The sequence below is a fragment of the Leopardus geoffroyi genome, chromosome E1 (assembly GCF_018350155.1).
Source record: "Leopardus geoffroyi isolate Oge1 chromosome E1, O.geoffroyi_Oge1_pat1.0, whole genome shotgun sequence".
Lineage (NCBI taxonomy): Eukaryota > Metazoa > Chordata > Mammalia > Carnivora > Felidae > Leopardus > Leopardus geoffroyi.
In genome coordinates this window covers 58320035-58340353 of record NC_059330.1, presented here as the reverse complement: position 1 = coordinate 58340353, position 20319 = coordinate 58320035, and the positions used below count along the sequence as shown (strand labels likewise).

At 63.3% G+C, this 20319-nt stretch overlaps 1 protein-coding gene and 1 long non-coding RNA gene across 10 annotated transcripts in view; one reads left to right on the top strand and one right to left on the bottom strand.

Moving 5' to 3' along the window:
• The window catches only part of RBFOX3 (RNA binding fox-1 homolog 3), a 452855-nt gene that overhangs the window by 407286 nt on the left and 25250 nt on the right, over positions 1-20319 (top strand). The window lies entirely within an intron of this gene.
• On the bottom strand, positions 15097-20060 carry LOC123604081. The gene is made up of 3 exons (XR_006715212.1): positions 18265-20060; positions 17818-18115; positions 15097-15107 (listed from the first exon to the last, which is right to left on the bottom strand). It is a non-coding gene; the product is annotated as an uncharacterized LOC123604081 (long non-coding RNA).

The following is a 20319-nucleotide window of genomic DNA, read 5'->3' as shown; positions in this document are numbered from 1 at the left end:
CTGCAGAAGTCGGCACCGACCCGAGGTCCTTGTTTCTCTGAAAGGCCACGCACACATTGCCCTCCCCCTTGTGGTCCCAGATCCCAACGCGCCTGGTTGTTTCCACCAAACCCGCGGCCGCCGCTGCCGCACCCCCCCCACCGCCGTCCGTGACCACAGCCGCTGCTGACGTGGGCCTTCCTGTCTCCGAGGGTGGAGACGTGTCCAGGTTCTTGGTTCAGGTTGGATGTGCGCTGGCACTGATGTCCACAGTCAGACGGCAGGCGCGAGCCCATCGCTGGGCGCCGGGCCTGGGGTGACCGGGGTGACCGGGGTGGGGGGGCGAGGCCTCCCGCTCACGCGCCAGTTTTCGGCTTTGGCTCATTTCCTCTGTAAAAGATCAGAAGCAAAGGCTCAGGCCACCGGGTGTGTCCGGGAGCCAGACAGGGGCCCGTGTTGATCGCACTTCACTAAAAGCGGAGGGGACGGTGGCACTGATGCCTCACGCCCTGCCCCGCGGCTGGCAGCAAGGTCTGCCCGCTGCGCTGGGGGCACTGCCCGCCTGCTCCCTTCTATGTGGGGAGAGAGAGCTGGGAGGGGAGGAGCCCACTGCATCCCGGCACGGCTGCTCTCACACACCAGATGTCGGCGAGCAGCATGACCCTTAGAACGAGCCCTCCCCGCTGAGGGAGGGGCCGGGACTGCCCCTGGGGACCTTCGCCAGGAGAGCCTGGGACTTGGGGACGGCAGCCGCACTGGGCCCTATCCACATGCTGAGGTGCCCCGGCTCAGTGCCAGATGCTGTCACACACACACACACACACCAGCGGTCACCCTGCGAGCAGACCCGCCCACGCCGCGTGTCGGTGCTGGGATCGACGCCCCCTCCCGGCCAGGGAGTGGGCCTGAGGATCGCAATTGCCTGCTGGTGGGGGAGGGGTCTGGAGACCCCTCTGCTGTCCCCCCGTTGGGCATGAGACAGGCCGTCTGCTCTGCAAACAGCTGGGCACCAAAGGGCTATGCCCGGAAGCAGGCGGTCACTTACCAAGGGCCTGATTTTGAGGCACGACAACTCTGGGACGGGAAGAGTGGGGGCTCAGCCAGAGCCTAAAGCTGATGGGGGGCCAGGCCCTGGATCCTGAGTTTAAGTCCAGCCGTGCCATTGAGGGCCGAGTCACCAAGTGTCCCCAGACTGGGTTTACTGCTCTGCTTCAGCACGGGGTCCCCTGTGGTCGTGGACCCAGGTACCAAGTGAAAGCAGCTGTTTACAGCTTTCCAACTGTGCCCGCAGGGGACATCTGTCGACACCCTGAGAGCTGAGGTTTCTGTAGTTCGGGGATGCTGCTGGCATCTGGGGTGGGGGGGAGCGGGGGCTGGTGCTGGGGGCCAGGGGTGCTGCTCAACCCCCTGTAGTGCCCAGGACACCCCTCAACACAGAGGATGACTCAGCCCCACATGTCAGTGGTGACCCGAGCTAACGTGATAGGAGGGCAAGCCCAGGTGACAGGGGCCTAGACGGGCGTCCCCAAACCACACCTGGCCCAAGACAAACGGGAAGGTGGGGGCCGAGCATCTCTGGCCACCACCCCATGGAGGGCCGGTGCCGAGCAGGCCTCTGCGGGCCCCGAGGAGGGAGTATCCGGGCCCTGCTTGCAGGAGGCAGGGCGGCTGAGGGCTGGGGCTGAGGAGTCCGTGCCCACAAGGCCACCTCCAGCCAGTCGTTGTCCAAGCCAGTGCTTCTCAAGCTCAGTTGCACCTGAGAATCCCCTAGGCAGCCTTTAAAACCCCTATGTCTGGGCTGCACCCCAAACCAAAGACACCAGAGCCCCCAGGGGTGGGATGCAGGCACTGGCATTTTTTTAAAAAAAACCTCCAAGGTGATTTCAGTGTGTGCAACCACGTTTGAGAACCCCCCCCCCCCCCAGTCCACGCACAGACAGCTGGGAGCTTGTCTGAAATGCAGAAGGTCAGGGCTGCCCCACGCCGCGGAATCAGATTCTCAGCAAGACCTCGGCGGAGGCGGATGAAGCTTCAGGGGTGAGACGGCAGCTTCTGTGCTGGGGCCCTGCCCACGCTCGGAGCTTGGCAGACAGGATCTGTGCCCCCGCCCCACGCACGCTGTGGGTTTCTGAGCCGCTTCCCGCAGCCGTCTGCGTGTTTCCCCCACTGTACTGGGACAGGTAGCCCCTCAGGGCTCCAGGCTGTGTTCAGCGATGCTCTGCTCAGAGCCCCGAGGGGTTATTCCGGATCCACCTGCTTCGTAGAGTGCCAGATGGGCTCATCTCCTGCCTCAGAGCCCGGTAACAGCTCGGAGGTGGGCAGACAGCAGCTCCCCTCCCCATTTTATGGACCAGGCTTGCGGGCCCGGCCTGGCCGAGAAGCACAGGGAGAGGGGCCTGCGCCCTCCTGCACACTTAGCACTCCCTGACTGCTCTTTCTGTCCAGGGAGCAGGCTCAGCCAGGCCCTGTCACTTAGCGACAAGGGGTGTCGTGAGCAGAACGAGCCACGGGCAGCCTGCTCTCCTTCCCCAGGTGTGGGCCAGCCAGGCCTCGAATCTCACGAGGTGTCTGGTGGTCCAGCCTCCCCTCGTGACTGTCCTTGGGTGGAGGGATGGGGCCGGCGCGCAGGCAGACCGTCCGTCCGGGTGGGTGGACAGTCCCACGGGACCCTGGGGAGCGCCCTGTGCTGTGTGCCTGGCAGTGGGCCCAGGAGCCGTGGGTCGGGTCCTCGGACACTAAGCATAGGGAACTTCCCACAGGAGGGGCTCAGGGGACCACTGCCTTTCAAAGTTGGCCGTGGCTTCCCAGCAGGGGCTTGTGCTGGAGGGTGACCACCCCCGTTTCCCGTCCCTGGTGAGCCCCCGTGCCTGGCTGTGAGTCGGTCGCCAGGCTGAGCGGGTCCCCTGTGGGCTGGAACGGAGGTGTCCCTGGTGCGAGAGGACCCCGGCTCTGGCCGCTGAGGCCCGGCCCGCATCTGGGACCAGCTCTGTGAGGTCAAGATGGCAACATGTCCGAGAGGAAACCCCAGGCTGTGGCCGGGCCCACCCAGCAGTGGCTAGGAAGTGGAGAAGAACATCGGTCACTGGGAGAAGGCAAAAGAGGCACCTGAGACCCAGTTCGTAGGACACACACCCCCCCCCCCTCCCCAGGACAGCACAGTTAAAGGCCAGAGTCCCGGGTGACCCAGATGCTGCGCCCACAGGCCGGGGTGAGCTCTAGGCAGCCTGTGCAGGGCAGAGGCCAGCGTGCACAGAGAGCAGGGTAAGCCCAGTGCAGGTCAGGTGAGGGTCCCTTCTCGCGGATGTGGGGCTCTCCACGGCGCAGGCGGAGCGACCCCACCCCAGGGGCACCTCAGAGCCCCCTTCCCCCCCGGAAGACAAAGTTGGGGGAATTGTGTCCTCTTTCGCCCACTGGCGGTGGGAGGTGTGCAGGCAAGAGTACGGGGACGGGACCCCTTCGCTCCAGGTCGTGCCCCATGCCCCACCCCCCTGTCCCGTGTCCACCTCCTGTGTCATGTTGTCCCCGGGACTGGACCCCGTGAAACATCAGGAAGGGCCCGGTGCAGGGGTGCCGGGGAGGGGGCAGCCCTCCCTGGGACCCTCTCGTCTCCCATCCTCAGGTCTGCCCCTCCCCCCAGAGAGCCCAGACCCCGACACCCCCGCGCCCACTTCGTGAGAGCCCCAGGCGTGAGTCACCCCCCACCTCGGGCCAGTGTGCGTGGAGAAGCAGGCTCTCTGCCAGCCCCCTTCCCACCTGCTCGAGGCCACCTTGCCCTCAGAAGCCCACCGCGGTGAGGTTACGGCCCCAGCGAGGGGCGATCCCCTGGCCTGGTCAGCCCTGCTGTGGTCGGCAGGGTGGGGAAGGGGCATCCACAGCGAAGGGGCACCTTCGAATAGAAATCTCATCAGTGTTCAGCCATGGGCAACAGGGCCGGTTCAAAGAATACGTTCAATTAAAGATTGATTTTTCAGTGTGATCTCAGTCATAATGAACCACCGCGAGACCCCGTCCAGCTCCCCGGACAGTGCGGCCCCCACACCCCGGCCCAGCGCTCCCGGCTCCCTGGCCTCCACTCCCTTCGTGGGGGAGATGACAGAGTCAGGGGGCCGGGGAGGGGCTCACCCTTCACCAAATTTGGGAATAACTACAAAAGAGGTGCACGGGGGGACTTTGTTCAGTGAAGGCACCACCGTGGCAAATCTGTCTTTATTTATGGCACGAGGTTGTGCGTTCCGTGTGGCTCGTTAAAACCTGCAGTATTTAATCCCCCTTGATGCAGACAGTATCTCAAAGCATCGTAAGGGGAAGAACCCTACCGGTTTCCCTCCCGCTCTCCCCGCAGACTCAAAGACACCAGGGCAAGAGCCTGGGCCCCAGGGGCCCCCCCTTTCTTAGGAGCTCCCTTCTGGCTGGTCCCTGCCATCCTCCTTCTTCCTCTGAGGTCAGGTAGGGGGAGACAGAGCCGGTTCTCCAAAGCTCCCTGGGGCATCTGGGCCGCGGGATTGTTAATAAACACGCTCATTTTCTGCAGCTCGGCTCAGAGTTTGGGGCCCTCAGGTCACACAGCACTGTGCTGTCCACCTGCCTGCATTAACACAACCTGCCCAGGCTCTGTTCCCATACCTGTCTTACAACAAGGAAACAGAAGCCAGGAGCGGCGAGGGACCCTCAGCTACACAGGACTGCTGGACACAGGGGCATGACTATATTTTCTATATATTTATTAAATATTTATACGTAAATATGTATTTTATATATGCATATATTTGGACCTCAGAATGCCCAGCCCTCCTGTTTGTTCTTCCTTCCTGACCCCCACCTACTGGTTTGCTGTGTGACCTCAGGCCCCATACTCACCATCTCTGAGTGTCTGTAAAAAGAAACCCAACCCTGGCTGCTTGTGATGTGATTGCAAGTTCAGAAGCAGAGGCTCCGGGAGACACCCTTTTGGCCCCCCAGGCAGGTCCTTTGCCTGTGCTCCAGCCTGTGGCCTCCTTGGCTCTGCTCTCCAGGTGACTCCTGGGGGCAGACGGGGCTCCCAGCTGGCCACAGCTTTCTGCGCTGAAGCCTTCAATGGCCCTGACTCCAGCTTCCCTGTCTTGCTTGGGTTTTTCGTTTTGTTACGATTCTCGTTACACCAGTGGAAGATGCGTCTAATTCTCCTTACGTGTCACTGAAGAACAGAGTGTCTGTCCCCTCCCAAGCCTACCCAGCCCCCCAGTGGTCGCTATTCTGGGGACTCACAGTCTCATCCTGTGAGTCTCATCCTGTCTTGCCAGGCCCCTGTTTTTGTCTGCATTCACGGCTGATTTGAGCCACCCTGCCGGGCCCTGGGGTCCCCCACACCCCGAGTTCAGAGCTACGTCCCAGCTGGATGCAGCTGGGCACCGGGAAGTGTCCAGGGCCTGACTCACTCCAGAACCCTTCCTTCACTGCCTTGGTCCCTCCCTCTGTCCTCCTGGCCCTCAGCATGGTTGCAGCTCCCACTACCCAGGAGGTGGGGGGTCCTGGGGTCCTGTATCACTCAGCTGAAGGCCCTCAGCATTGCCTAGAAGGACCCTTTGCCAGCCATGGCCAGCCGCCCCCAGCCCCACTCAGCATGGTGTCTGTCTGTGGTTCCCCAAGACCCCTGCCTTGGGTAGGCCTTGGGCGGGAAAAGAATTCTGGGTCAGGGCAGTGTGGGAGACAGCAGGTTCTACGCAATTAAACACATCAGTTAAACTCCTCTCTTTCCCACTGGGGCGTCCTCTAGAACATTCCAGAAGCCTAAAGTTCCATAGCACACGACCTGGAAAGTGCTGGTCCAGGGAAAATGGCGTGGGCCGTGGGTGGGCTGGTGTCTGCTGCACCGTGCCTCTGGGAGCCGTGGGACCTCAGCCCTGCCTCTTTGAGCCTCAGTTTCCCCATCTGCAAAAATGAGGATGGTAATATTCCCAGGGCCGTTGTGAGCTTTACAGCTAAGGTAGGTGAACGTGCACCACCGATGGTGCACACGGGCATCTGGAAACAGACGCGTGGCTGGCACCCGGCTGGCGGGTAGGCTCCACGCTGGCTCTGGGGGTTCCTGGAGAAGCCGCGGGAGGGGCTTGGCATGGCTTTGCTTGGGCTTCACCCTCCAGGGCCGGCGCCTGGGGCTCAGAGGGGTGGGATGAGACTGGCCCGGGGCACAGAGACGGGAGGCCCTGCCGTGCGTAACCCGGATGACGCCCCAGCCCGTTTCCTCGTCTGAGAAACAGAGACTGAGGAACCTACTAGCAGGCGGGAAGGTTCTGGTAGGCGGACGACCTGTGTGTGGCCATCAGAGCCGGGTGGCCAGCGCCGTCCTCGAGGATGCCAGGACCCTCCAGGGCAGAGAAGCCTGGCAGGGGCACGGAACTTGGAGAGCGTGCCGGGGACCCTGGCAGAGCTACACTCAGAGCCTGCCCTGTCCCTTGCCAGCAGGGGGACCGTGGCACTTTATTCGGCTTCCTTATCAGTACCGTGGGGATAGTGACACCCACTTTGTGCAGCTGGAATGATGAGTCGGTAAGACATCCTTGCCAGACACAGGCGGTGTGACTTCCCCCCCGGGCATGTCTCTGCAGCGCTCCGTCCCGCCCTGGCCACAGCCTCTCCAGGCTGGCACGTGGTCCCAGGGGTCCCCTCTGCGCCTGTGGGAACGTCTGCTTCTCTCAGCTGGTGGTCAGGATCAGGTCCTGGTCCTAAAGAACTGCCCTGTCCTGTCCCACCCGTAGAGGAGTCGGAAGGACGGGCTGTCCCCCCTCCCCCCTCCCTGGCTGTTCGCCCCCCTCCCCGGCTGTGGCACAGTGGCCCCTGACTGCCCAGCCTCGTGGGTGTGGAGTCCGGCGTCCTCGTCAGCAGCAGAAGATAAATGTTTTTAATTCAGAGAGCTTTTCATGAGCCAATGAAAGGGAGTAAATCATCCTTCTGGGCCCCGAAGCCCAGAGCTGGCGCCTGGTCACAGTGGGGTAGGCAGCCAGGCAGGGCCACTTGGACAAACGGTGGACCCGGGGACGTGGTCGTCCGGTGCGCCGGGCACCCCGGCTGGCTCTTCTCCCGTGGGGGGGCGGGAGGGGTCGTCCTGACACCTGCTCGCTAGGGTTTGGGTGCGCGTGCAGTGTGCGTGGGAGACGTGAACGTGTGTGTGAGCGGTGCGTGTGCCGTGTGCGTGCGCCAGCCAGGTGTGTGACACACTCACACGGGGTGCTCAGGTGCACGCGTGTGCAGGCGCCGCCGCCCGTGGGAGCGCGAAGCGCCGGGTGCCCGCGTGGCTGTGCCCGCGGCAGTGGGGGGGGTGCGGGGCTGTGCCCCCAGCCGCGTGTGCGAGCACGCATGTGCACGCGGCTTCTGGAGAAGAAATGTTTAAAGATGGAGTTGTCAGCCCCGAGTTGACAGGCGCAATCAGCAAAGTGCAGCGTCGGCAGGAACGGCCGCGCTCCCTCAATTACCCGGGAGGAAACGGCCCCTCTTGTGCTGAGGAGGCAGAGTGTGGCTGGAATAAAGCAAGTGAAGCAGACCCAAAAACTTCATTAATTAAAGAAACTCATTAATGAGGGACATTTAATCAGCCGAAGATTGGATCCAGGCTTGCCTCTTCCATGAGCCAGGCGCCAAACGGGAAGAGAAGCCGGCCTGCCTCCTCCGCCCGCCCGCGCCCTCCCCTGCGCGCCCCCGGGGCCGGGCCGGGCGCCAGCAGCAAGGAGGGGAGGTGCCGAGGAGGCCTGGGTGGCGGGACCGCTTCTGGGGACAGCCTGCGCCCGGGCAGGTGGACCGGGGACCGCGACGCGTGTGCGTGGGTGGGTGGGTGGGTGCTGTATGCACGGTCCCCTGGACGCATGTTCACGCCCCGGGGGTGGCATTCGGGGGTCAGAGGCGCTGACCCGAGGGTGGTCTTGCCCCCGCCTGGGGACGTCTTCGGGTGTCACTACTGGGCAGCATCTTGGTTGGGGGGTGGGGGGGAGCGCAGGGATGCTGTGAAACACTCTGGGGCACCCAGAATGGCCCCACAGCAGAGGGCACCAGCAATGCCGGGGCTGAGAAGCCGTGCTCCCGGCTGTGCGGGAGATGTGCCTGGGGAGTAGGGGTGCGTGCAGCTGCGGGCATGGGTACGGTGCGTGCACGAGGGAGAGTGGGCGCGGCCGTGGATGGGTCTCCGTGGCCTGACCGCTGGCACGCAGAACAGGGCACGTGGCACCTCTGGGGACGTGAGGGGACGGAGGGGCAGGGTTCGGAGGCCTGGGGCTGGGCATACAGGGCCCAGGCCGCTCAAGGCCATCCCAGGGCCCCTGGGAGAGTCCCTGAGTTGAAGTGTGTGTAGAGAATCGTGCCCTGGGGGTCAGGGCTGTGGGGAGAATGGCCCTGGCCTGGGGCAGCTGTGTCCCGGGAAGCACCTGACTCACAGGGCACCACTCTCGGGTGACGGCACTGTGGGCGCTGTCCCCGCAGGTTCCCCACGTCCAGCTGCCCGGTGAACAGAGCTTGAGTAAGAGAGGCAGAGGCCTGGGACACGTTGAGCTGCGCTGGGCGGCCCTGTCACGAGGCTGTGGGCAGAAGAGATGCTCAGAGGTGCAAACAGGTGAAGGGGAGATGCTGCCCCCGAGGGCCTGGACGGTGGACCACGATGCGCCACCCACGCACCCACGACCTCAGGGAGTCAGGGCCCTGGAGGCCTCCGGTCCTCCTCTGGATGTGCCAAGGGTCCCCACCTCGCCGTCTACAGGGTCAGGTGGGGTCACACCCGCATAATTCTCAGAAGAGGACACTCAGAGCCCCTCCCGAATCTGGCGGAATCCCTGCTGCCTCCTCGGGCTCTGCCCCCTTTTCCTCGAGGGTGGCCTGGGACTCACGAGCAAGCCCCGCACCCTATGCTCTTCCCTGGGCACCTGTTCCAGACCTACTCTGTTCTGGCAGAGCTGGTGCCCGCCCACAGCCGCTGCCAAGCAAGTGGCTGCCCAGACCCAGGGGGTGGGAGTGCCCCCTCCCCAGCTCCGGGTCACCGGGACCCGGACCTCGCGTCTCTAGGGGAAACAGTGCCTCCAGCAGAGCACAGGACTCGTCCAGGGTCCGCTCCGCCGTGTGCTGGCCTGGAAACTCCTCCCTGCTCTGCAGAGCATCAGCTCAGGCCAGCAGACCCCAGCTGGGGACCAGCAGGCCCAGCAGGTCAGGCTCGAGCTCGGTCAGGGCACCGACGGAGACGGAGGGTCCCTTCTGTGGGACGTGTGGGGTTTGTGATCCGCAGTGGCGATTCTCCTGGGTCACGGATTCTGAGTCGGCAGGGCAGGAGGGTGAGAATCTGCATTCGTAGCTGCTCCAGGCCACGCGACGCTGCTGGTCTGCTGACGTCACTTCCAGGACCTCCCTGTGTCCAGCCGTAAAGAGCCACGTAACCTGCCGTGTGTGGCCACGCGTGACCAGGCACGAGCCCCCACGGGTTCTGTCCCCACCACATCCCCCCTCCCGGAGACACTGCACCGACCCCCAACTCCCACACGTCGCCATGGAAGAAGGGTCACGATGCGAATTACCCCAACCGCGGATGAACCACAATCCTCAAACCAGACCCCCCCCCCCCCCCGGCGTGTGTTTGACTGCGGGGCGTATTATGTAATCTTTGTTGCCAGGAAATTTACCTTCCTAATTACATTTTGCCAATTTTCATTTGAGTCTGCCTTCCCCGAGCTCACAGAAGCTAAGAGAGGGCACGTGGGAGGGCGAGGGGGGTGTCTAGGACCCGAGGCCACTGGGCACAGACCCTGGGCTACACCCAAGGAAGGGTCTTGCCCACCACCCCCTCCCAGCCACCCACCCACCCTCCATCCACACCCCAACTGCCCACCTCATGTCTGGGCCACCGTGCTTAATATCTTGTTCCACTTGCTAGATGAAGACCACGGGCCATTAATAATGCCAATTTCGCTTAATGAATATGCAGGGAACAGGCACAGGGATGCCGCTGTGGATGCAGAGGGCTGTCCCTAGGGGCGCAGAGCCAGATGCCCCGCACTGTCAAGGGGAGTGGCCCGGGGACCGCACGCAGACACTTGTTAATGTGTTCTCGGGGGGGGGGGGGGGGGGGCGGGGGGGGTTGTCGGTGGTCCTCCTTCTGGGGGTCACCTTGTCAGCTGTCCTATAGGTTTGTCTTCACCAGGCCCCGGCAGGGAGCTTTGGCCCAGACAGTGTTCTCTCCACCCCACTGAGTAGGAGCCTGGTGTCCGCTGAGAGTGGAGATCACGGGGTTAGGCTTGGAAGGCTTCCCAGAGGAGGTGTTTGAACGCTTGGAGGACAGGGGTGTAGGGTGCTCACCCACTGTTCTCACCAGTGAAACGGGGAGGGACAGCGGACACAGCACCTTCTAGTAGGTGTTTTTGTCCCTACACCTGTGCAATCTGAAGAGGGTCCCTGTGCCCAGAAGGCTTTGCTCTCCCAGTGCCTGGTGGGGGCGGGAGGGGGAGGCTCCGCGAAGGTGACGGACGGTACCCCCCAGTTCTGCCCCCAGCAGCCCTGGCATGCCTGGCGATCTGGCCTCATGCACAGTCTCCTGTAGACCGAGAGACCCCCCACCTGTCCCCACGGGGGAGCACCCGGCGCCTGCAGATGGCTCTTCGTGGCGCATGCCCACACACGTACACACACAAAGCTGCGGGTTCAGAGCACAGCAGAGCCCCGGGGGCGTGCGTGAAGTCGGATGCTCGCTGGGGGCAGTCTCTCAGCTCCCTGGCCGACACCTGCCGCAGTGCTCGGGCCCCCACTGCCTGCCCTCCCGCGGAGACCCCACCTGGGCGGTCCCTGCCCAGCCCAGCAGCCCCGAGGTCTGCACAGACCCAGGAGTTGAGACCGGTGGGTGGTGTTTCCTCCTGACTTGACGGACAATCCGGGGTGAACCTGCTTCCCAGCAACCCCCCCCACCCCCACCCACCTCTCGCTCTCTGCTTTCCAAGCCCCATCAGCCAGACGGCTCCTCGCTGATTTCCCCAGGCAGGAGGGGGAGCCTGGTGGAGGTGTAGCTGAGGGGAGAAGGGATTTACGGAGCCACATTATTTATGATTTGTATGCAGTGGGCTTGGAGGGAATTACGGCTTAATCGCGCGAAAATCCGTCCCCTCGCCTGGGGCTTTTCCGCCGAGCGGGTTGGGGCTGAGTCTGGGCTGAGCGGCCGCGGGCTCTGGCCGAGGGGCCAGCTCCATTCCAGGGAGTGGAGGTGTGGCACCTCTTGGCCCCATCGGGGGTCCATCAGGACCAGAAGTTCTCAGTTCCTTGTTCTTGGAGCCCCTGAGCATCTGTTGAGGCACCGGGACCCCTTGTCACAAGATGGTCTTACATGCCTACAACCACACGGGTTTACAGGGAAAACCCTTCGTTGAAATACACTTAGCAAAAGAGAGAAAACCATGACGCCCTATCCGCGGCCTCTTTTCTGCCGCGTCAAATAAGCAGGCCCAGGGCCGCTTGTGCTCGCCACCCTAGCTGCTGGAGTTGGGGTGAGCCCAGGGATCACCACTGGCGTGTACACCGGGAAGGACCTGCGGTTTCTGCCGGTGGCGGCCAGGTTCTCGGGCAGTGCTCACGGCCTGGGCCTGCAGCCCCATTTGTGGGTGGGGCCGTGCCCGCGGCTCAGCGGGGAGACAGGAGTCTGGTGGGGTACTTTTCTGTCCATGAGAGCAGGTGCCCCGGACAGCACGCGGGGCGCGCCCGGCACACTCACAGGGCACACGGAGCTTGCACTGAGCGCACACACACGGCAAGGGGCACACGGGGCACCCTCGGAGCTGCTTTGCAGACGCCAGGCTGGCCCGGCCGCATCCCGCTCCGGCACCGCGTTCGCTCTGGCCGGCACCACCAGCTTTTATGGCGAACGCGCAGAAACCGGGCCATGGCGGGGAGACTAGAACAAACGTCTCCAGGCCTCCCAGCCTCGGAGGCAGGGTGCCCGGGACGCCTCGGGGGGTGGGGGGCACCGGCGCTCGTGCTGAGGGCTCATGGGGAATCCAGGCTGGGCCCCCACGTAAGCCTCATGTGTTCTGTGCGGTTGGGGGTAGGGCTCCTCACTCAGACCTCGCAGGTTTCGGGGTGACCTGGCCCCATCGCCCACCTGCAGCCTCCAAAGCGCCAATAAGGCAGAGGCTTGAGGCCCTACTGGGAAATGAGAGGCTGTGGACACAGGACGAGGAGACACAAATTGGGTGTGGGGGGGGGGGGGAGACCCGTGATTTTGGTGGAGTGGAGGGCAGGTGGCGGGGCCAGCAGGAACGCAGCAAGGCCCACGCCGAGTCGCCCAGGGGCGTAGCCGGACTCCAGGTTGTAAACTTGCCAGTGCGTCAGGGTCCTGCCCATCTGTGGGGGCTCTGCCTGCCTTTCCCCCGAAGTCTCTCCCGGTCCCGGGGGCGGGAGCAGACACATGGTGCGTCCTGCGCGTCCTGGGGCATCGGGGCGGCCTGGGCACCAGACCCCTCGCGGAGAAGGAAGGAGGGAAGGAGGAGAGGCCGCCGAGAGCCAGCCTAACGGTCCCTGAATGCGATGACGTGGAGTATGATGCGCCATCCGACAGCCCTAATTAATAAAAGACACGAAAGCAGCTGCCAGGGCACAGACGAGTTGGATGGAGCGGTGGGGGGAGCGGTCGCTCAGGTGGATTCGTGCCCCCAGCCTCCCACCCAGCAAGCAGCGCTGCCCCCCCGCCCTCCCCGGCCCGCCGACCACTGGTCTCCCAGCAGCCCCTGCCCCAGCCCTGCGCAGAGCCCCGTCACACGTAGCACCGTGTCCCTGGCCCTCCCACACCTCCTCTTGCTCAGACCAGGGAGGTGAATCGGGAGCCCGACCGGGGCGGCCCCCTCTCCCGCCCCAGGGTCTCTGGAGTCGTCCCCGCAAGCCCCGCGTTCAGACGCTTCTTGCTGGTAGTTTTCCACCACGGAAACCGTAGACGCCACAGAGCAGGGCTCCCCCCCCCCCCCCCGACCACACGCACCCACCACAGAGCCAGTTGCTAAGACCGAGGTGGGGACGGGAGGGCCCGGGGCTGAGCCCTCTGAGCACCAGAGGGAAGCGTCCAGCCCGGAGGTGGGCTCTCAGGACGGGCTCAGGAAACCCTGGCCGGCGGCTCGGTTAGAATGGTGTCAGCGAAGCAGGATCAGCGAGCGGCAGAACAGGCCTCCCGAGTCTTGGGACGGGGAACGAGCACCACGGGCCTTCGACCCTCTTCCGGGCAGTGGGTGGAGGGCACACCCCCTTCTGCTCCTATTCAGACGACAGTCCGTGCCGGCCCGGCAGCGTCCAGTGGCTCCGAGTCAGCCGGGCCTGGGCCCGGATCCCAGCTGGCTGTGTGCACGCGGGCAGGCAACTTCTGGAGGAGGCCAGCTCACAGGTCGCCTGACCGTCACACGAAATAGCACGTTGTTACTCCTGAGCCCAGTGCCGGGCTCTCGAAAACCCTCGACCAGTGGCTGTCACTCCCACAATCCCCCGCGTTACTGAGCATTTACCAAGCACTTGCTGAACTGTGTCAGGGGCTCACTTCCTCGTGAAGAGCTCAGGCCCTCAGGGCTCTCCTGGTCTGGAGCTCCACACCCTCCCCCCAACCCTTACCGCGGAGATTCTAGAATGTTCTGGAATAGAATTCTAGAATGCTAAGGCATCACCCTGCCCATCCGGGTTGCCTGTTCTGTGATAGCAGCCCAGCTGTGCCCTGAGGCGTGCCCCAGCACGTCCTGCTTAGACAACCCTCACCCCGAAGTCTCTGGCCTTAAGGTGCTCACCAGCAAGGACTCCCCACCACTGCCTCCCACCGCACACCTCTGGAATAGCATCTTGAACTTGGGGAGGGAGGCATGAGCGTGTCCAGGAGCGAAGCCTCTGCTGTGAATCTGCTGGATGGGGTGCAAGGGGGCCCGGTGGGGTCTCGGCAGGAGATGGGGGCTGGGCCTGCCCCCCAGGGCTCCCAGGCTCACCCTCTCACTGCTAGGACCCGGCTTTCCCGGGGTGCCTGGGCTGGCTGGAGTGCCTCTGTTCCCACCTGGCAAGGATGCTCTCCTGCCAGTGCCTGAGCCCCAAAAGTTGGGGTCAGAAGCCCGTGAGCCATGAAGATGGCCTGTTTTGGGCTAAGGATGCAACTGAGTCAGAGGGCAAGAACCTGCGAGGGAGAAAGCTGTGTGCTGCGGCTGTCCACCCCCTTGGCCCCCGTGCCAGTGGCCCCGGCTGAATCCTGGAGCAGCCCTTTCTCCCTGGGATCGCTGTTGGGACTGTTTATTTCCATTTCTGTGCCCCCCCCCGCCGTGTGCGTGGGGAGCCCCTCTGTGAGTCACCAGCCGCCTCCGCCTCCGGGCCAGGCCCCTGCTCTCAGTTGGCGGCCCAGGATGGGAAGGTTAACCTGAGTCAACCGCCATGGAGACGCTAATTGGCTGCCCCTGAAAATCGCATCATGCATTTCAAATTTAGCTAATGCCCAGGGGGCCTCCACAGGGGTGTCTGCTCCCGGAGACGGCCCGTGCTCACTGGTGTGCCCCAGGCACCCAGAACCTGGCAGCCGGTGGGTCCTCGTGCGTATCCGGCAGTGGTGTTCCTGCTCTCCATAGCTCACCCTCCCGCCCCGCCTGCATTCACCACCTCTCCGCTGCCGACTTCCTCCTCAGCCGAGCGGGTAGAACATCCTCCAAGGTCCCTTTCTGAGATCCCGGTTGTCCCTGAAGGCAGGGCCGGGCTCCACCATCCTTGGAAATATCCAGAAAAGCAGATACTCCTGCCCAGTGCTCTTTGAATCACGGCAGGACGTCTCTGCCAGAACCAAGCATCGTGGTGGCAGGAATGCTAAAAGAGTCCTGGCGCGGGGGCTTGCCAGGACGAGAGTCAGTGGGCACCTGTCCCCTTGACATCATCCTGCACCCGGCTTCGTTCCCGTGCCTCCCCATACTTTCGTCGTCTTTTTCCCCAAAACTTCACTTTCCCGTGATTGGCACATTAAGAAAACAGGAAGGTCCCCTCCGAGAAGACAACGAAATGTGTTAGTGATTTTCCTCTATGCCCCGAGGGACGCTCTTCTCCACCCCTTTCCTGTCTGTCACCCACCCTGAGCGTCCGGATGCTTTCCCACGGTTCATGGCATTGTCCCGAGTGATCCCCTTGCTCCGTGATGCTCCCTCCTGTGGCCCCCATACCAGACCCCCCTGCACCTGGGAAAGGGAAGGTGCTGTAGCCGTGGCGACAGTCCAGGACACCGGCCTGGGTTCAGGCACGGCTGCTCGCCTGCCTTCTCTCACCCGTAAGACGGGAGCAACCACAGCACGTTCCTGGACGTGCCCCGGGAACAGTGGCAGGTGTAGCCATGTGGATTCTCCGCTCCTTGGAGCGTCAGCCACGGGAGTGTGAGTCCGTGGACTGCAGGGGTGCAGGCCCCGAGGCTGAGCCGGGTGCTGGGTGGAAGTTTCCAGAAGGCAGGCTTCAGCTCAGTGTGTGGAGAAGCTTTCTGGCAGAGCTGTTCCAAGACCGAAGGAGCCTTCGCGTTGGTAGCGAGCAGAACCCAGTGCGGGCGCCTGGCAGGGAGGCGGAGACGGGAGGGTCCCAGTTTGCCCGGCGGGCAGGTTGGGTGACGCCCGCGGTCAGAGATGGGGCCACCGCCTCACGTGTGCGGGCCTGGGTTGGGGGCCGGAGGGCGGGGGACACAGGGCCATCCCACCTCCAGGCTGGGAGGTCAGAGCCGTGAGGTCCCCTGGCTCAGTTGTCACTGGAGGCCCCTGAGACTGGGTGCTACTTCCTGCCTCCCGGAGGCCAGCCCCAGCCTGACTCTTCTCCTCTCTCAGGGGAGCCAGGGGACAGGCCAGGAGTGCTCACAAAGGGCTCTCTGGACAGGTGTCCTCTGGAAACCAGCCCTCCTATTTTCCTGGTCCTGGGAATCGTCCCATGCCGCGTGCCTCTGGATGAGCAGGCTGTGGCCGGGGCTTGGGAAGTTGACGTCGGTCTGTCCCGTTGTGGTTCCAGCCACATGTGCAGAGACATCTCCAAGACCCGGTCCCCTGCCCGCTTCCCCGCTGGCCTCTGCCATGTCCACCTCCACACTGCGAGTGCCCCAGGCCTCCTGCTCGCTCGTCACGTGGCCTGTGGCCGCAGGGTCCCCTCTATGAAGCGTAGCTTGTGACCCCCAACTCTTAGGTCACCAGGAAGTCACTGAGTTTGCAGGGCCCCAAGGGCAGGCCCTGCTCGCCACCGGGATGTGCCCTGGTGCCAGGCAGGCAGTGGAGCTCAGCAGACGCTGGTGACTTGGGGACATACGGGTGTGCGTGGCACGGCTGTGAGGGTGGGGGTCCGACACCTGACGGGCAGGGGGCCGTGGTGCAGAGTGGGGTGGGCACGTTACGCCCTAATAGTTTGGTCCACGCCAGGGCCATTCTGCCATTCTGCCTCGCCCCCTCCTCCGCCCTGTCTGGGAGCCAGCTTTGCCCAGGGGTGGAGAAATGGCTCATTGCCCAGCCTGTGCCGCCAGTCTCCCGGCCGCAGCCTGGCCTGCGGGCCCGGGGCCTGCGGCGCCCTCCTTCCTGGGGTGAGGAGTCCAAGAGGCAATTAGCCTGATTGTCCTGGAGGGACTGTGAGCGGAGGAGCCAGAGGGACTGCAGAGAGAAGGTCCGGGGGGCGAGGGGGGGGGGGTGCCATTGGCTGCTACTGACCCCTTCCCCTTCCCCCAACGACCCTGCTCCCCAAGCATCCCACCAGTCCATCTGTTCACACGCACGGGGACCTTCACCCCAGCAGGACGGGAACGCACCGGCCGGGGGACCTGGGAATTCGGGCTGGGGCGGAGGATGCTTTGGGCCAGTGGGATGGGCAGAGATACCTGGGGGGACCTTAGCTCTAGATCCTAAAGATGAAGGATCCTCCCTCCCAGCCCCTGCCTCCAGGCAGACAGGACGCCGTCCTCTTCCACAGACCAAGAGGTAAGGCTGAGCCTGGTGTCACTTAGCAGCTGAGGATCCTGGTGCCACGGGCAGCCCCTCGGGGAGCAGGGGCCAAGACCAGGCAGTTCAGCTGCGAGGCGTCCTCGAGAGGACCCACCTCCCTGTAGAGATGCCTGCCTGGTCCTTCAGCAGGGGGAGCCCTTCCTGGACTAGCACGTCATCAGGATCCAGGAGGGAGTAGCTGGTTCCCTCCCTCGCCGTGGGGAAATTCCACGTGAGACTGTTTCCAGCAGTGTCGGGAGCGTGGACAGAGGGGGCGTGCCGGGGAGCACGCAGGACCCCAGCGCTGACGGTGACCGAGCCGCCGCCACCTCGGGAGGGGGTGAGGAGGGAGCAGCCAGTGGACCCGAGGAGGAGGGAGGGTCACCCTCCAGAGGAGGTCCAGGCCCCCTTGGCCCAGGTCACAGCCAGCCCGAGACAGCCTCCCGGGGAGGGAGCCAGGGACTAAATACCCCGGACGCGCTCTCCTGTGGGCGGACACCAGAGGGCACAGGTGCGGCCCACGCTTGTCACCTCTCGGGCGAGGGGAGAGCCAGGCTGGCTGGACAGATGGCGGACAGAGGTGAAGTCACTCACAGAGCCCCGGCCCCACCCTCAAGGCCAGCCACACGGGACATCTGCTCCCCTCGGCTCCCCTTTGCCAGATGCAGGAACATCGATCTTTCTGGAACTTCTCACCTTCCATCCAGCCTCTGGTAGTGTCTTCTGCGCGTGGCTGGCTCCTGCTGGGCCAGAAGCCTGCACCTCGTTCCGGTTCCGGTTCAAACGCAGGCCCAGAGGAGGGGCTCCGTGAAGCTGCTCGGGCCGCGCTTAACTCTGGCTTTGCAGACGGTCATGCTCGGTACCCCTTCTCTGCCGGGACGTGGGCCCCAGGGTCTCAACAGCCAGCTCTCCGGGGACAGACCCTGGCCGATCTCACACTGCCAAGGTGAGGTCACCAAACGAGGAGTCGGAAAACGATGTTCCGGGTTGGCACTCGTGCCCTCGTGAGCCGGCAGCAGCTGGAAGGGGGCGGGTTCCAGCCCAGCACCGGGCAGGCCACCACCCTCCGCCTGCAGACTCGCCTCGGGCCGCCCCCCCCTCGCATCTGGAGTGAGCACGCGTGCAGCGGAGGGTGTGGGACGGGAGGGCTCTGTGTCCTCACCTGCTCCGGAACCCCCGGCGGGTGCCCTGGTCTCTGCCTCCGTGCCTCCACTCCCTCTCTGTAAAAGTGGCGATCGAAATACCCACCCCGCAGAATTGAGAACGTGAGATGCGGAGCACGGCCCAGGCTGTCCGCCCCCCACTTTCCCACGGAGCCCGGCCCCCAGGCTTGTTGTGGGGACTCCGTGCAGTGGCACTGGGGGCACACTTAGCTCTGTTGGTGACTGCTGTCACGACACGTTCGCTCGTCCCCAAGGTGCGCCTCTGTCACAGTCCTACTGTGTGTCCTCACGCTCTGGGTGCAGGAGATGATTCGGCAACAGGTGAAGTCTGCCTGGAGACGACGTCCTGGGGCGGGAGGCAGACCGTGCATGATGGCCATGTCGGGACTCTGAGACAGAGAAGGGCAAAGCCAGGTTGGGGGATGGGGAGTGCAAAGCGGGGACTTCCCTGAGAACGTGACCCTGAAGGAGGGGAGACCTCCATGGGGTGTGCGGGGAACGGCGTCCCTGCGGAAGGAACAGCCAGTGCAAATTCCTTGAGGCCAGAACTGGATGTTTAAGGGACAGCAGGGACCCTTGTGACCAGTAGAGAACAAGCGAGGACGGTGAAGCAGGACGTGAGGACCCAAGATTAGGGGGTCCAGGTCAGGCAGGGCCAACGGGCCACGTCGGAACTCTGGATTTTACTCGGAGAGGACGGACTGTAGGGGCGGGGGCAGAAGCAGGGAGACGGGAACGTCGTGGGGGCCGGACCCAGGTGGGAGCGGTGAGTTGGTCAAGGTGGTTGGATTCTGGGCACGTGTTGAAGGTGCAGCCGACAGGACTTCCTGCTTGATCGTTTGCAGTGGACAGAAAGGTGTCACCCCAGGTGTAGGGCTGAGCCCTGGCCTGTGGGCAGGGGTGTTTCCTGAGATGCGGAAGACCTCAAGAGGGGCAGTTTGATGGGGACCATGGGGAGGGGGAGGTCAAGCTCGACTCGTGCGTATGAGGCGTGCAGACCGCAGAATTGTGGGGAAGAGCCCGGGATGGAGATAGAACTTGGGGTTGGCCCACATACAGCTGCTATTTTAAAATTGAGACAGAACCTTGAGGTAGTGAAGATAGCCACAGAAGAGAGGGTCCAAGGACTGGGCTTTGGGGGCCTCTAGCATCTACAGGTTGGGGAGAGGGAAGGAGACAGTAACGCAGATGTAGAAGGAACTTCCAACGAAGCCAGGGAACGAACAGAGTGTGGCTTGACCAGACCGAGAGAGGACAGTGTCTCTGGAGAGAGGAGCGGTCAGCACCTCCAGTGCTGCTGAGGGATGAGGCCCAGCGAGGCTTTCAGCGTGGCAGACGTGGGAACCTTGACGAAGGTGGTTTCGGGAAACGGTGCCGGGAAAGCCAGTTGGGAGTGGGGCTGAGAAAGTGTGGGAGTAGAGGGACTGGGAGCCAGAGGTCCAGGCGGCTCACTCAAGAGACTCTGTGGGGAAGCAGTGAATCGGGGGTGTAGGCTGACGAGGCTGCAGGGTCCAGGGGGTTCTCCCATCCCGGTCACGGGAGGGATTGCCGTGGGTCACCAGAACCGTGAGCACGTGTTGGTGAGAAGGGCTGGGCTCTAGGACATGAGGCAGGCAGGCCAACAGGTGAGTGTGGACGTGTATCGCCAAGAGCGAGGGTAGCGGAGAAGGGAGGGTTGAGGAGGGTAAGTTAACTGGTCACCCAGAGCTGAGCGACAGCTGAGTGGCAATGCCAGGCCTGCTTCTATCAGGAGTCAGTGAACTTAAGTGAATCGTTCAGGGTGATCTTCTGTTTTTCTCCCGCGGTGTGGGCCATGGAGTACAGTGGGCAGAGCTGGATCTTACTGGTTTTATCAGGCTAATGTGATGACACGAGAGAGGAAAAGGGAGTGGGATAATAACTGTCCAGCTACTCATCCATTCACCTGTCCATCCATCCATCCAGCTTTCCACCCATCCATTCATACATCCATCCAGTCATCCACCCGTCTGTCCATCATCCATCTGTCCGTCCATCCATCTTTCCACCCATCCTATCCTCTGTCCATCCATCCATCCTTCCACCCATCCATTCATACATCCATCCGTCTGTCCATCCATCCATCTGTCCATCCATCCATCCATCTTTCCACCCATCCATTCATACATCCATCCAGTCATCCATCCATCTGTCCGTCCATCCATCCATCCTTCCACCCATCCATTCATACATCCATCCATCTGTCCATCCATCCATCTGTCCATCCATCCATCCAGCTTTCC